This window comes from Mesoplodon bidens (assembly GCF_964165515.1).
Source record: "Mesoplodon bidens genome assembly, chromosome: 15".
NCBI lineage: Eukaryota > Metazoa > Chordata > Mammalia > Artiodactyla > Ziphiidae > Mesoplodon > Mesoplodon bidens.
In genome coordinates, this window is record NC_138171.1 from 76,629,699 (window position 1) to 76,644,328 (window position 14,630).

The window sequence follows — 14,630 nt, forward strand, 5'->3', positions numbered from 1 at the left end:
AGCTAGAATAAGAGGTGGAGCCCAGAGGATTTGCAGATGAGCAAAAGAGGTGTCCAGCATTCTTTTATTTCCCCACTGCCAACTGGGTTTTCCTCATCTTATGAGACTGTAACCTTGGAAGCAGTATGATGTTACATCATTGGACTTTGACATCAAGAAACCAGGCCTCTGGTCTTGGAGAAGTCACTGTCTGCATGCATTAACCTCCTAGTTTGCATAAGAGGATAACCATAGCCACACTTACCTCATGGGTTTACTGTGAAGATGAGATGAGATAATATATAGAAATTGCTTAGCCCAGTACATGTACGTTCTGACACTTTCTGATACCAGCTGGGTGTCCAATAATTCAATTCAATTCTGACACAAATTACCTGGAGTTAGCACAGACCTCACAGGTTAATGGCTCAGTCCCATGAGACTGCCCCCCCCTTCAGATGCTAGCTGCAAGTCCCAGGGGTCCCCATGCCACCCACACTTATGCTGGCGAGCTACAAATTCAGGGCTTCTTATACCTGCTCAAGTTTGATAATTCACTAAAACAACTCACAGAACTCAGCAAAACACTATACTTAGAATTATTTTATTAGAAAGTATACAAATGAATAGCTAGATGAAGAGACACATAGGATGCAAGGTCTGGCAGGGTCCTGCGCACAGGAGCTTCTATTCCCATGGAGTGGGTCTACCACACTGCCAGCACGTCATGTTCACAAACTACAAAGCTCCCCGAGCCTCGTTGATTTTTTTAATTGAGGTTTTATTGCATAGGCATGCTTGATTAAATAATTAGGCACATGATTAAACTCCATCTTCAGCTGCTCTCCCCTCCTCAGTGGTTGGGAGATGGGGCTGAAAGTCAACCTTCCAATCAGGTGGTTGACTTTTCTGGTCACAAGCCCCCCTCTTGAAGTTATATAAGGACTCCATCTTAAGTCACCTCATTAGCATAAACTCAAGTATGGTGGAAAGGGGCTCAAATGAATAGCAAAAGATAATCCTGAGGAAATTCCAATGGTTTTTGGATCTCTGTGCCAGGAACTAGGGACAAAAATCAAATGTATTTTTTAAAATTATACTACAGCATGATACATAGGTAGCTTTCAGTGAACATGGACGATAATTATTCTTAACTTGTGGAAGCTCTGCCAGATACCACCGTCATCACCACCACCCCCATGACAACTTTGCTTTGTTAACTTTTCAATTAAAAATTAAATCTTAAATTCTATATACGTATAAATTTTATACACACACACAGAGTGAAAGAGTTGGAAATGGTTAAAGTACCAGCTCAATTTTATTTCCTTTGACAAAATACAGGAAGCATATGTTTAAAACAAAAATACAAGCAATAATTCCTAAAAGACCCCCTAAATGAAGGCGTTAGGTGGAGTAAGGTGGTATTACCTAGAGTATAATCAACACCTGTTTTCAAGGTTAAACTAGACAGGGAGAGACTTCCCTGGTGGTCCAGTGGGTAAGACTGTGCTCCCAATGCAGGGGGCCTGGGTTCGTTCCCTGGTTGGGGAACTAGATCCCCCACTCATGCCACAACTAAGAAGCCCGCGTGCCGCAACGAAGATCCCGAGTGCCGCAACTGAGACCCAGTGCAGCCAAAATAAATAAATAAATAAATATTTTTTAAAAATTCTAGACAGGGAGAAGTGAGATTAACATGAAACTGAAGAGTATGAAAAATAAATATGTGCTAAAGAGAGCAAGCAACGTTATATTGCAAAGCAGTTCTTGAGCAAATTAATAAATGTATTCTACAAACAATAGATGTCAGAGACAATTTATAACAATTAAGGAAGTGTTTATAGTGTTTATTTAAAACTTCCGAGGAAGAGGAGAGGACCTTGAAAGAGGTAGAAGGGCAGGAGCAAAAATGTGGAAACAAGAAAGACAAAATGTAGTCCTAATTATTGTCTGGATAACTAGCTCACCCTTGCTAATGGTTCAGGTTTCAAATGAGCAACACAAATCTAACAATAGCAATGTCAGGTTTATGAAGGGTCTCATGTTTATCCATGGCCTTTTCACTATGAGGAGCCTGTGAGGATCTGTTGGGAAGTTTATTGTAGCAAAGGAGGGAAAGATATTGAGGTCAGTTGTAAAAATGGCATGTCTGAAAACTATGAAAGGGAAATGTTCAGGTCACCAAGACTTTGTGAAGAAACTAATAGCACGAGGAGGAGAAAAGTGCGAATTATTTACATTCTTGAAATCATGTCAGTGATTTGAGCAAAGAACCCAGGTGGAATGTGACCCAGTAGGACAGGGAATCCCACAGAGCCTGAACACATACTCATTTCGGGTTGCCTTGGTGAGGACCTGCCTTCGCCCAGCTGCTAATGAGAACAACACATACCCAAATGAAGTAAATAGCAATTAGAGGTGGAGCTAGCAGTGGCCTCTAGGTCCACCTTGGGATTTAGGTTACAAAGGATGAAGTCGAGAGGGAAACACTCTTAAGTTATTTATAAAGGGGTTAAATTGAACCTATTTGTGTGAGAGCTTCTGGGCACAAGTGGTATTTCCCTGGCCTTGGTCATTGTCAGTCTATAATAAATCAAGTAACGACATATCCACATGGTCTTGACTATTTTCCAACTGGCATTGCTACATGGACGGAACCTTAAGCTGAAAAATGACGGGCTTATTCTTCTCTCCTGAGAAGGCTGGCTTAGGATATGTGATATTGTGATTTATAGTAAGAAATGTACATTTGGTCTTCTTTTCCCTTTCCTGGCACAGAGCTCCTACAAGGCTTGGAATTTCTTAAGTGTGGAGAGCCATATGGTGTCTTTTGTGATGCTAATGAGGTGAATTTCAGAAAGCTCTTAGGTCACCTAAGAATGGGGGCTCCTTGCCTGTTGGAGGGTCAGAACTTTCATTTCCCCCCACCTCCACCCTCCACCCACCACTCTGGACCTTGTAGGAGGGGAAAGGGGATGGAAATTGAGTTTAATCACCTATGGCCCAGAATTTAATCTACCATGCATATGTAATGAAACCTGCATTAAAAAAAAGAAAAGGAACGGAAGGAAGCAGTTTCAGAGAGCTTCTAGGTTGGTGAACAAGTAGAGATTTGGGGAGAATGACATGCTCAGAGAGCATGGACACCTCGTGCCCCTCCCCACACACTTGCCCTATGAATCTCTTCATCTGACTGTTGATTTGCATTTAAAATCATTTGTAATAAATCAGTAATTCAGTGAGTAAACTGTTTGCCTGAGTTCTGTGATCCACTCTAGCAAATTAATCAAACCCAAGGATTGGGTTGTGGGATGCTCTAATTTATAGGCAGTTGGTCGGAGTCATGGTCGACAGCCTGGACTATGATTGGTATCTGAAGTGGAGGTTAGTCTTGGGGACTGAGCCTTTAACCTGTGGAATCTGGCACTATCTCCAAGTAAACAGTGTCAGAATTGAGTTGAATGATAGGATACCCAGCTTGGTGGCATGGGGGAAAAACTTACATGTTGGAACTGGGTGAAGAATTGTAGGCTCACAGTAACTGGAGCAACATGTGCCCCTTGTTCTCACTCAAGAAGATATAGTCTGCCCACAGAGGGTCCTAGGAAGAGCACAGAAGTCAAGAGTAATGGCTATTATTTCATTTGAGCTTCACAACCCCAAGAGAAGAACAGGTCTTTATTATTCCTATTCTACAATGAGAAAATTGAGCTCCAGAAAGATTAAACAATTTTAATAGTAATATCTCCTCTAGAAACTAAAGCACACAGGTGCTCTGACTATAAGAATCAACTCTGTGAGCTTTCTATGAGTTAATATTTTTCTGTCTAGTCCATGAATAGTTTCCACGATATGCTTGCTGACTTTATTTTCTGTATTTAGGATGTTTAGAACTTGAACAATGAGGCCCAAATCATCTCTCAGGAAGCTCAATATACTTTTTGCTCCCTCTAGTCAATGTTTCATTTTGCTTTGTTCAATAAATAATTCATTTCTCATTTCTAACTTAATAAAACATAACTCTTCTTCCCAAACAATGGGAAGCCTGAATCAATAATTTTTATGGGCAGAGATTCTGTAAAGGGATACAGAGAATGAAATTGCTATGTGGGGAATTTTATAACATTCTGGGAATCTGAAAAAACAAAAGCCAATACAAGGTGTATTGCCATAAATCATATAGTCTACTAATAATTTAAATGGAAGATTTTCACTGGAGTCTTATCTCTACAGCTTCTAATCATAAGTTTTTGGGTAGGACACTGGACCTTACTTTCATCTTCAATAAAATGAGGATAATAATACTTATCCTGGGGCTTCCCTGGTGGCGCAGTGGTTAAGAATCCGCCTTCCAATGCAGGTGACATGGGTTCAAGCCCTGGTCCAGGAAGATCCCACATGCTGTGGAGCAACTAAGCACGTGCACCACAACTGATCCTGCACTCTAGAGTCCGTGTGCTACAACTACTGAAGCCCACGTGCCTAGAGCCTGTGCTCCATAACAAGAGAAGCCACCACAATGAGAAGCCTGCGCACCACAACGAAGAGTAACCCTAGCTTGTCACAACTAGAGAAAACCTGCACGCAGCAATGAAGACATCACACAGCCAAAAATAAAAATAAATAAAATAAATAAATTTAAAAAATAATACTTATCCTTTGGGATAGTGATAAAATTATGCCAAATATGACATCACAATCTCCACTGAGTTACCATTATCATAACCAGAGTCCCGGAGAAGAACGGGAGAAAGTGGCAATGTACTTATTTTAAGAAATAATGGCTGAGAAATTCCAAGATCGGGGGAGAAATTTGGACATCCAAGTTCATGAAGCACAAAGTTCCCCTCTAAAATTTCAACCCAAAAGATCTTTTCCAAGACATATTATGATAAAACTGTCCAAAATCAAAGACAAAGAGAGAATTTCAAAAGTAGCGAGAGAAAAAAAATCATCATATACGAGAGAACCATTGTAAGTCTATCAGCAGATTTCTCAGCAGGAAACAGTTGGGTGATATATTCAAAATGCTAAAAGAAAAAAACTGCTAACCAAGAACACTTTCCCTGACAAAGGTGTCCTTCAGAAATGGAGAAGTGGTAAAGACTTTCCCAAACAAACAAAAGCTGAGGAAGTTCATCACTACTAGACCTGCCTTTAAGAAATGCTGAAAGGAACTTTTCAAGCTGAAATAAAGGGATGCTAATTGGTAACGTGAAAACATATGAAAATATAAAACACACTTATAAAGATAAGTATATAGTCAAATCCAGAAAACTCTAATACTGTATTATGGCTGTGTGCTAAGGACTTAACTCTAGTATAAAGCCTAAAGGACAAAAGTATTAAGTGTAGCTACAAAATTTGTCAATGAATACACAATATAAAAAGAGGTAAATTGTGACATCCAAAACAAAATGTGTGTGTGGAGGGAGTGGTAAATAAAAGGGTAGAATTTTTGTATGCAATTGAAGTTAAGGTGTTATTAGAGTAAAATAGGCTGTTAAATCTATAAGATGCTTTTTATAAGTCTTATTGCGACCACAAAGCAAAAACCTACAGTAGATACACAAAAGATAAAGAGAAGGGAATCAAAAAATACCACTATGGAAAATCATCAATTCACAAAGGAAGACATCAAAGGAAGAAAGGAACAAGAAAAGTACAAAAGAGCCAGAAAACAATTCAGAAAAATCATATTATAAGTCCTTACCTATTAATTATTTTAAATGTAAAAGGATTAAATTCTCCAATCAGAAGGCATAGAGTGGCTGAATGGATTAAAAAAACAATGCTCAAATATATGCTGCTTACAAGAGACTCTCTTCAGCTTTAAGGACACACATAAGTTCAAGGTGGAGGGATTGAAAGAGATTTTCCAAGCAAATGGAAATCAAAAGGGAACAGAGGTAGCTATACTCATATCAAACAAAATAGACTCAAAAGCAGTAACAAGAAACAAAGAAGGCTGTTATATGACGATAAAAGGGTCATTTCATCAAGAGGATACAACAACTGTAAGTATGCTGGGTTGGCCAAAAATTTCGTTCAGGTTTTTCGTAAGATGTTACAGAAAAGCCCGAATGAACTTTTTGGCCAACCCAATATATGCACCCAACATCAGAGGACCTAAATATATTACACAAATAGTAACAGATCTGAAGGGAGAAATAGACAACAACCCATAATATTAGAGGTCTTCAATAGCCCACTTTCAACAATGGATAGATTATTCAGACAGAAAATCAGTAAGGAAACACTGGACTTGAACTGTACTTTAGACCATATGAACCTAACAGATATACACAGAACATTTCATCCAATAGCAGCAGAATACACATTCATCTCAAGTACACATGGAACATTCTCCAGGGCAGATCATGTCACAAAACAAGTCTTAGAAAATTTAAGAAGAGTGAAATCATACCAAGGATCTCTTCTGATCAAAATGGTGTAACACTAGAAATAATAACAGGAGAGCAACTGAAAAATTCACAAATATGTGGAAATTATACAACACACTCCTAAACAAACAATAGGTCAAAGAAGAAATCAAAGAGAAAAAAAAATATCTTGAAACAAATGAAAATGGAAACACAACATACCCAAACTTATGGGATGCAGTAAATGTAGTTCTAAGAGAGAAGTTTATGAATAATCATCTGGAAAATAATGAAATCTGACCCCTATCTTACACCACTCACTCCAGCTCCAAATGGATTAAAGACTTAAATTTAAAACCTGAAACTGTAAAACTATTAGAAGAAAACATATGGGAAAAACTCCTTGACATTGGTTTTGCAATGATATTTTAGATATGACACCAAAAGCACAAGCAATAAAAATAGAAATAAACAAGTGTGACTACATGAAACTAACAGCTGCTTTACAGCAAAAGAAAGAACAAACAACATAAAAAGGCAATCTAAGGAATATTTGCAAATTATCTATCTGATAAGGGGCTAATATTCAAAATATATAAGGAACTCATACAACTCGATAGCAAAAAACATAAATAAATAAGTTAAATAATACAATTTAATCCAGTTCAGAGGATGTGAATAGACATGTTTCATACAGACAGACTCTAGACTGGAGTCACCAGGGGCTGGGGGATGGGGAAAATGGGGAGATGTTGGACAAAGAGTACAAACTTATAGTTTTAAGGTGAATAAATACTGGGGATCTAATGTACAGCATAGTGACTACAGTTAACAATAGTATGTTATATATTTGAAAGTTGCTAAGGGACTAAATCTTAAATATTCTTATCCCCCCCCCCACAAGATAAGTATATTAACTTATGGAGGTGTTAACTAACCTTATTGTGGTAATCATTTCACAATATATACGTTTATGAAATCATCACCTTGTACATCTTAAACTTATACAATGTATATGTCAATTAAATCTCCATAAAATAGGTACTGCTATTTTGACCTTAGATTACCTCAGTCTGTAATTAATTTAGAAAGAGTAAGGAACAGTGGTCTTGAGGTCCTATGCATTGACTCAAGGTAAAAAGATTATTTGGGGAAAACACTAAGACAACTTCGTGATAACCTAACTGTATATTCATACTACAAAAATAATCCTGTTGGTTTATAGGTTCAAAATCCAGCCACTTTTTTGCTATAGTGCATAAAGCTCTATACTTTGCTCGGTGTTATTTCTTGCTACCTCTGAAATCTATTGCAACATTTTAATTACCTTCAGTGTTGTTGGTTCTGCCTAATTATTCTCTAGAGGCAAACCAAAAAATGCAGACGTGAAAATAAAGCTTGGTATCTCAGTGAAAACAGGTTGGTGGTGGGTAGTGAAAATTCCTGAGAAGTAAGTAGGCGGCATTTCTGCATAGCCTATATGCAGAATAAAAATGTCCACAGCCATAAACTTTTCTGTATTGACACCTTTGATTATAACAGTTCTAATAATAGCTTCATAAAGTTTTACACAAATAGCAATTAATAGATTTTTATATTTCAGTTTCTGCTGATGCCTTAGTCCAGATTTTAAGAGAGTCCCCTCACCAAAATTTCTAATTTGAATTCATTAAATACATTCTACATTTTCTATGAAAAGTCCATCAAATAGTACATTCAATTGCCAGGATTTAAAAATTCAAGTTAGGGCTTCCCTGGTGGCACAGTGGTTACAAATCTGCCTGCCAATGCCGGGGACATGGGTTCGAGCCCCGGTCTGGGAAGATCCCAAATGCCGCAGAGCAACTAAGTCCGTGTGCCGCAACTAAGTCCGTGTGCCACAACTACTGAGCCTGTGCTCTAGAGCCTGTGACCCACAGCTACTGAGCCCATATGCCACAACTACTGAAGCTTGCGTGCCTAGAGTCTGTGCTTTGCAACAAGAGAAGCCACTGCAATGAGAAGTCCAACAAGAGAAGCCACTGCAATGAGAAGTCCACACACCACAACGAAGAGTAGCCCCCACTTGCCACAACTAGAGAAAGCCCACACACAGCAACAAAGACCCAATGCAGCCATAAATAAATAAATAAAAGAACTAAAAACATTAAAAAAAACCTCCAGCTTAAAAAAATACCAAAACCAAAACACCAAAAAAACCTCAAGCCAAAAGCCATTTTTTAAATAAGGGTTAATAAGGTCTTTTTGTTTATTTATTCTTTATTCTCTAATCACGTAATACTGAACCCACAACGCAGATGCAATGCAAAGAAGGATGCTCAGATTTTTTTTATTATTAATCTCAGGATTGCTTCTATAATGGCAAAAGTGGAAAATAGAGTAAATAAAAGTTTCTGTCCCCTGCTACTTTTAGAATTCTATTTTGTAGAAAGCATGTGTTTTAGTAAAGTATAGGAAAGTGGTTGCTTTTTCTTCCTTGTGACAAATGAAATTGAATAAATACGTACTTTTTTCCATAATACCTTTTGTGCTCAAAAGTTAAGCAGGCTTCTAGAGGGACAAAATGATACTGCTAAATAAAATGCAATTCTTGAAAGAGCATCTGTATTATATTTCTTAGTTCAAAGCCATCCAATGCTTGTCAGATCAATTCTGCAACCTCATTCATAGACACTTAGGCATTTAGAGAATTTCCACTTTAAACATTCTCACACTTTTCAAAAATTTTCAGCACCTTAGCAGAAACTCAGAGGCTGTTGAGCATGCTAAGGATGGACTTAATGTAGACTGATGCTGATGCCCACATGATGTCCTGGGCCTCAGAGAATCTTTAAGAAGATAGTAGTTTATTAGAGCTACCAAACCAGGGGCAGGAAGGCAGTAATTTGGGGAAAAGATATTCTTGCAGGCTTTAAAAGAACAGTCATTTCTTCCCTCTGATGTTACCATACTCAGATGTAATAAAGATTCATCTTTGCCAGTTTAACCACCAACCCTTAGTCATTAAAGATATGAAAGCATGAGCTCTGTCCAAGACAAAAACCGAACAAGTAAGGAAATTCATTTTATTTCAATCCCCAAACCATAAAACTCCTAGAAGAAAATGAAGGAGGTAAGATCCTTGACAGTGGTCTCGGTAATGAATTTTTTGGATTTGACACCAAAAGCAAAGATAACAACAAAGCAGAAATAAAATGGGACTACATCAAACTAAAAAGCTTCTGCACAAGCAAAGGAAACCATCAACAAAATGAAAAGGCAACTTACAGAACGGAAGAAAATATTTGTAAATCATATTCTAATAAGGAATTGACATCCAAAATATATAAAGAACTCATACAACTCAATAGCAAAACAAAACAAAACAAAAGAATCTGATAAAAAAATAGGCAGAGGATCTTTTATATCTATCTATCTATCTATCTATCTATATATATATATATATACTTGAAAGTTGCTGAGAGAATGAGAATAGATCTTAAATGATCGCCACAAAAATGAAACTGTAAGTGATGTGATGCAGGTGTTAGTAACACCTTGATGGTAATCACCTTACAATATAAAAGTGTACAAACATTGTAAATCAACTATACTTCAATAAAAAAGTAGAATTAAAATCAAACAAAATTAATCTATGGTCTTAGAAGTTTGGATGCTGGCACCTCTTGAGGTGGGGACCATAGGATGGGCTTCTGTACTGCTTGCTGGTCATGTTCTATTTCTTGGTCTGAGCACTGGCTACAAAGCATGTAAGCTTTGTGATAAGTCATCTATCTGCTCACTTATGATTTGTGCAATTTTCTATATCTACACTATATATTGATAAAATTTACCTTACAGAAAACCCCGAGACTGTCCGAAAAGTGACTTACACTTCTGAAGTGCTTGATTATTCTATTCAGTAAAGTATTTGAGAAAAAGAAATTATTTGCTTTTGAATTTTTAATCTATCTTTGATCTGGCACAGCTTAGATCCATTCTTTAAAAGATGTTACCAAAAGAAAACTCTTCAGAAATGCGTTTAGAAAAAAAAGCAGCATATGTTTCTTAAAGGAGAGCTAGAGCTTCCCAATTTCTATCTTCTTTTCACTAACCTGTTATGTTCCTTGAGCAAAAACCAGTTAAATAACCAAAGACCCAAGGGCCAAGAAAAACAGTCAAGGAGCAAAGAGGACCTGACGATTTGGGATGCAAAATCAAAAGACCTGAAAAGAGACCCTGAGATTTCTCAAAAGCTATAAGAACAATGGATCTGTCCTGAACAGCCCACCGTTAACCACATTGATGTAGATGAATTTGAAAAGGAAGAAATAAAAGCTGTAAACTGCCTGGGGGGATGAATCATCATTGAAAATAATTAGCCCACATACAAGATGCCATTTCTAGGTGCTCACAAGGCTTTTTAATATTCCCCTCATTCCATCTCTCCCTAAAACCCATCTCCCAATCCAAATAAGTCTCTTTTTTATTGCAAGTTCTCCTGGCTGGGGATCTGAACCTGGCCCCTGAGGAACCAGACAATTTTCATTCCAAATCCAGCTTGTTTGTGGGAAGAAATCTGTTAGATGAGCTTTTCCAGTGTACATCACTGTTGTTGTTCATTTGTTTCCCTTCAGCTTCCTCAATTAAGTTCGCTCTTTTTAAGTTTTTTTATAGCAACTTGCAATCTACAATCTTTTATTCATAGTGCCCAAAATGACAAAACCAGAACTCACATAAAACTGTTTATAATGTCTATTTATCTCTTACTGTGAATTTTTATGTTTCATTGCAGAGATTTAAATGTGTTTGTTACAGGAAGCTGCTTTAGACCTCCCTGGAGATGTAATACAGTATGCCATATATGCACCGCATTACCTTTCTACACTCCAAAAATTTTCAATTCCAAAGCATACCTGGGATTGTGGAGCTGTAAACAAGAAGTCCTCTCCAAGAGTAGAAATGAACTTGTTCAGTTACTAGAGGGATTGAGGTTAAATTTAAACAATAGTCTTATGGCCAGAAGAGTTGTTAAAAATGGATATTTTCTCCCAAAAGACTATATTAAGTTGAGAGATCAGAACCAATATTTAACTTGGAATTCAAACTTAAATGTTAATTCTGGACTGACTACAGGACTCTGGCCCTTACATTTCAGATCTTCTTTCTACTGATAAGATAAGGAAGTGGATATGGGATGCAACTCAACACATTTGGAAGGAGTCACATGATTAGGAAGAAGGGAGAATAACATATGATTATTACAGCAAACTTTTGATGTGCCCATTTTAATATGTCTGAAGCAGGGGATAAAAACTCAGTTCTGCAAATGCATTTAGTGAATTTCCCAATTGAGAGGGTTTTTTAGTGTGATGGTCTTGGTAGAGCCTACTTGCCTCCCACTTAAAAGGCTCCTCTGTGTGATAATAAAGAGGTTATGAGACTTCCCAAAGTGAGAAACCTCTGTGTTTCATTTGCTTGAACTTCCAAAACATGAAGCTTAGCTGCACAGGCCATGTTGCATAGAGGAGGTACAGTAATTCAACCAAACTTTATTTAAAAAAAATTTTTTTTTCCATCAAACTTTAGATGGCTGGTTCTCTACTTGGGGCAGCTTTTATAAAAAGGTTAATGCCTGCATCTCACCCCCGGAGATTCAGATTTGCCTGGAGGGCTCCTTGGATATCAGAATTTTTAAAGCTACTGGGTGATTTGACTACAAGCCAGAGCTGGGAATCCTGCTTAAAAGAAGCCTCTTCACAAATTGGAAGACCTTTATATACCATCTCCCAAGACATTTTGGGGGTATGCCTTTATAATGACTTTGATAAAGCTATTTTAAGGGACACTGTATAAGTTAGTTATCACTGTGTAACAAAACCAGGGCTAAGGACTAGACAGGAGGTAAGAGGGTTTTTGAGGTGGTTATGCTAATTAAGGATTGAAAAGGAACACTGTGGATAGAACAAAAGAATAGAATGATATTGACATATGCTCACCATTGGTTGAAATAATCCCCACATTTCACTGATAAGGAAAGTCTTGAATCCAGTTTAGTTGTCAGTCTGGGCACATGGACCACTCAAAGTCACTGGGTTTTCATCAGCATCAACTGGTTAGAGACACGATGAAACACAACTTTCAGTTTTGGTATATTTTATTTTATTTTTAAATTTTAATTTATTTATTTTTGGCTGCGTTGGGTCTTTGTTGCTGTGCTCAGGCTTTCTCTAGCTGCGGTGAGCAGGGGCTTCTCTTGTTGCAGAGCATGGGCCTAGGTGCGCGGGTTTCATTTGTTGTGACATGTGGGCTCAGTAGTTGTGGCTCACGGGCTCTAGAGCGTAGGCTCAGTAGTTGTGGTGCACAGGCTTAGTTGCTCCACGGCATGTGGGATCTTCCCGGACCAGGGCTCGAACCCATGTCCCCTGCATTGGCAGGCAGATTCTTAGCTACTGTGCCAACAGGGAAGTCCTGTTTTGGTATATTTTAAAACTAAAACTCTAAAAGAGTGTGGCTCAGGCTTTAATGTGCACACAAATCACTTCAGCATCTTGTTGAGATGCAGATTCTAATTCCCTAGGTCTGAGATGAGTCTGAGATACCGGCAGTGGCCAGGAGATTGGTTTTCAAGGCCAGAGTATTTCAAACTTCATTGTGCATTGGAATCATATGGAGGGCTTGTTAAACGCAGCCCCACCCTCAGATCCTGATTTTGTAAGTCTAGTGTGGACCTGAAATCCTGCACATTCCTCCCAGGTGATGCTGCTGATGCAGGGCCACACTTTACGTTTAAAAAATCAGTGAAATAAAACAGACATGTTATTCTTTTGAATTTGTTGTTAACATCTGAATATTTTCAAATTGAAGTAATCATCTAGATATACTGTTGAATAAAAATCTCCCTGTGAGCTTTATGTGCTAAATTTCTATCACTCAGTTGGAATTTGTATTTATTGCTGAAAGAATAAAATGCTATTATAATTAACCATTGTGGTGTTAATTTTATGTAAAATATTAATGATTAAAAACTTTCCAATAGTTAAATCATTAAAGAAAAAAAATCAGCTTAATAGGAATATTAAGCAAGAATGCCTCTGTTAGATAACTTAGGAAGAACACATTATCCTTCTTAAGCCAACAAATGTTTGTACAATTTTAGATAAGAATGGAAAGCAGAATAATAGAGACTATATATAAATCATATTTGTAGTCTTTGCATAATTATTAGGTTATTATCATTCATGGCATTAAACAAAATACCCTTCAAAACCTATATTTATTTTTATTTTGCTATTTAATTCCATTTAGGCTTCAAGTTTTTAAAGAAAACAACCTGCCATAGAACTTCATCGTAAGTTGACAATATTTGGCTTCAGCCTATTATTTATTTTAACACTAGGTCATTTGGCATTCAGCCAAATTGAGGGTTTGGTACACTTCCAACATGAATCTTAGGAGATGAATCAAGGGAGCTCCCAAGATCCTGGATCAGACACTGTCCAGAGGGCTTCTATTCCTGATGAACTGGATCATCTTACATCTCCCCACCCAGCTCCCCTTGCTGAGAATCTTGTGGAAAGTCAAAGCCAGTCCATTGATCTCCCTTCTTTCAAAGATTAGGTGAGGTTAGGGTTGCAAGATTATATTCAGGATGCCCAGTTAAATTTGAATTTCTGATAAATTATTTTTTAGTGGAAGATGTCCAATGCAATGTTTGAGACATTCTTGTATTGTTTTTTGCTATGTCTCACATCATTAGGTAAGGTCCCAGCTGCAAGAAACTTGTCCTAAGAGAGTGTCTCTGAAACTCATTATTTCTTCCCTTTTAACATCAAATGGGAGCCATCTAGAGGTGAATGATAGTTTCCTTAAATTTATGTGGTATGGCATAAAAGTTATCTGGGAAAGGCTCCATTTTCTAGTGGAAATGTTACTAGCCATTAAAATATTACTTTAAATCTGAGGAAACCTTAGTTCCAATCCCCGTCTCACTATGGATGGGGTGTGAGGTTCTGAGCTAATCATTTATCTTATTTCATAGCTCTACGATACAAATGCTTGTAAAATACACCAGTAAAAAATGACATCAGGAAAGAAAAAATGCTGCCAATTAAACTACGATGCAATGTGAAAACACCACTGATTATAAGACACATCTTTGTTTCAGAAATATTAAAATGTGGGGGAAAATGAGTATCTTCGAATTGATAAAATATGATATTTTGACTTACCTCATTTATATAATAAGAATAATTGTCATTTTTCCTACTGAATAAACATAAAGAT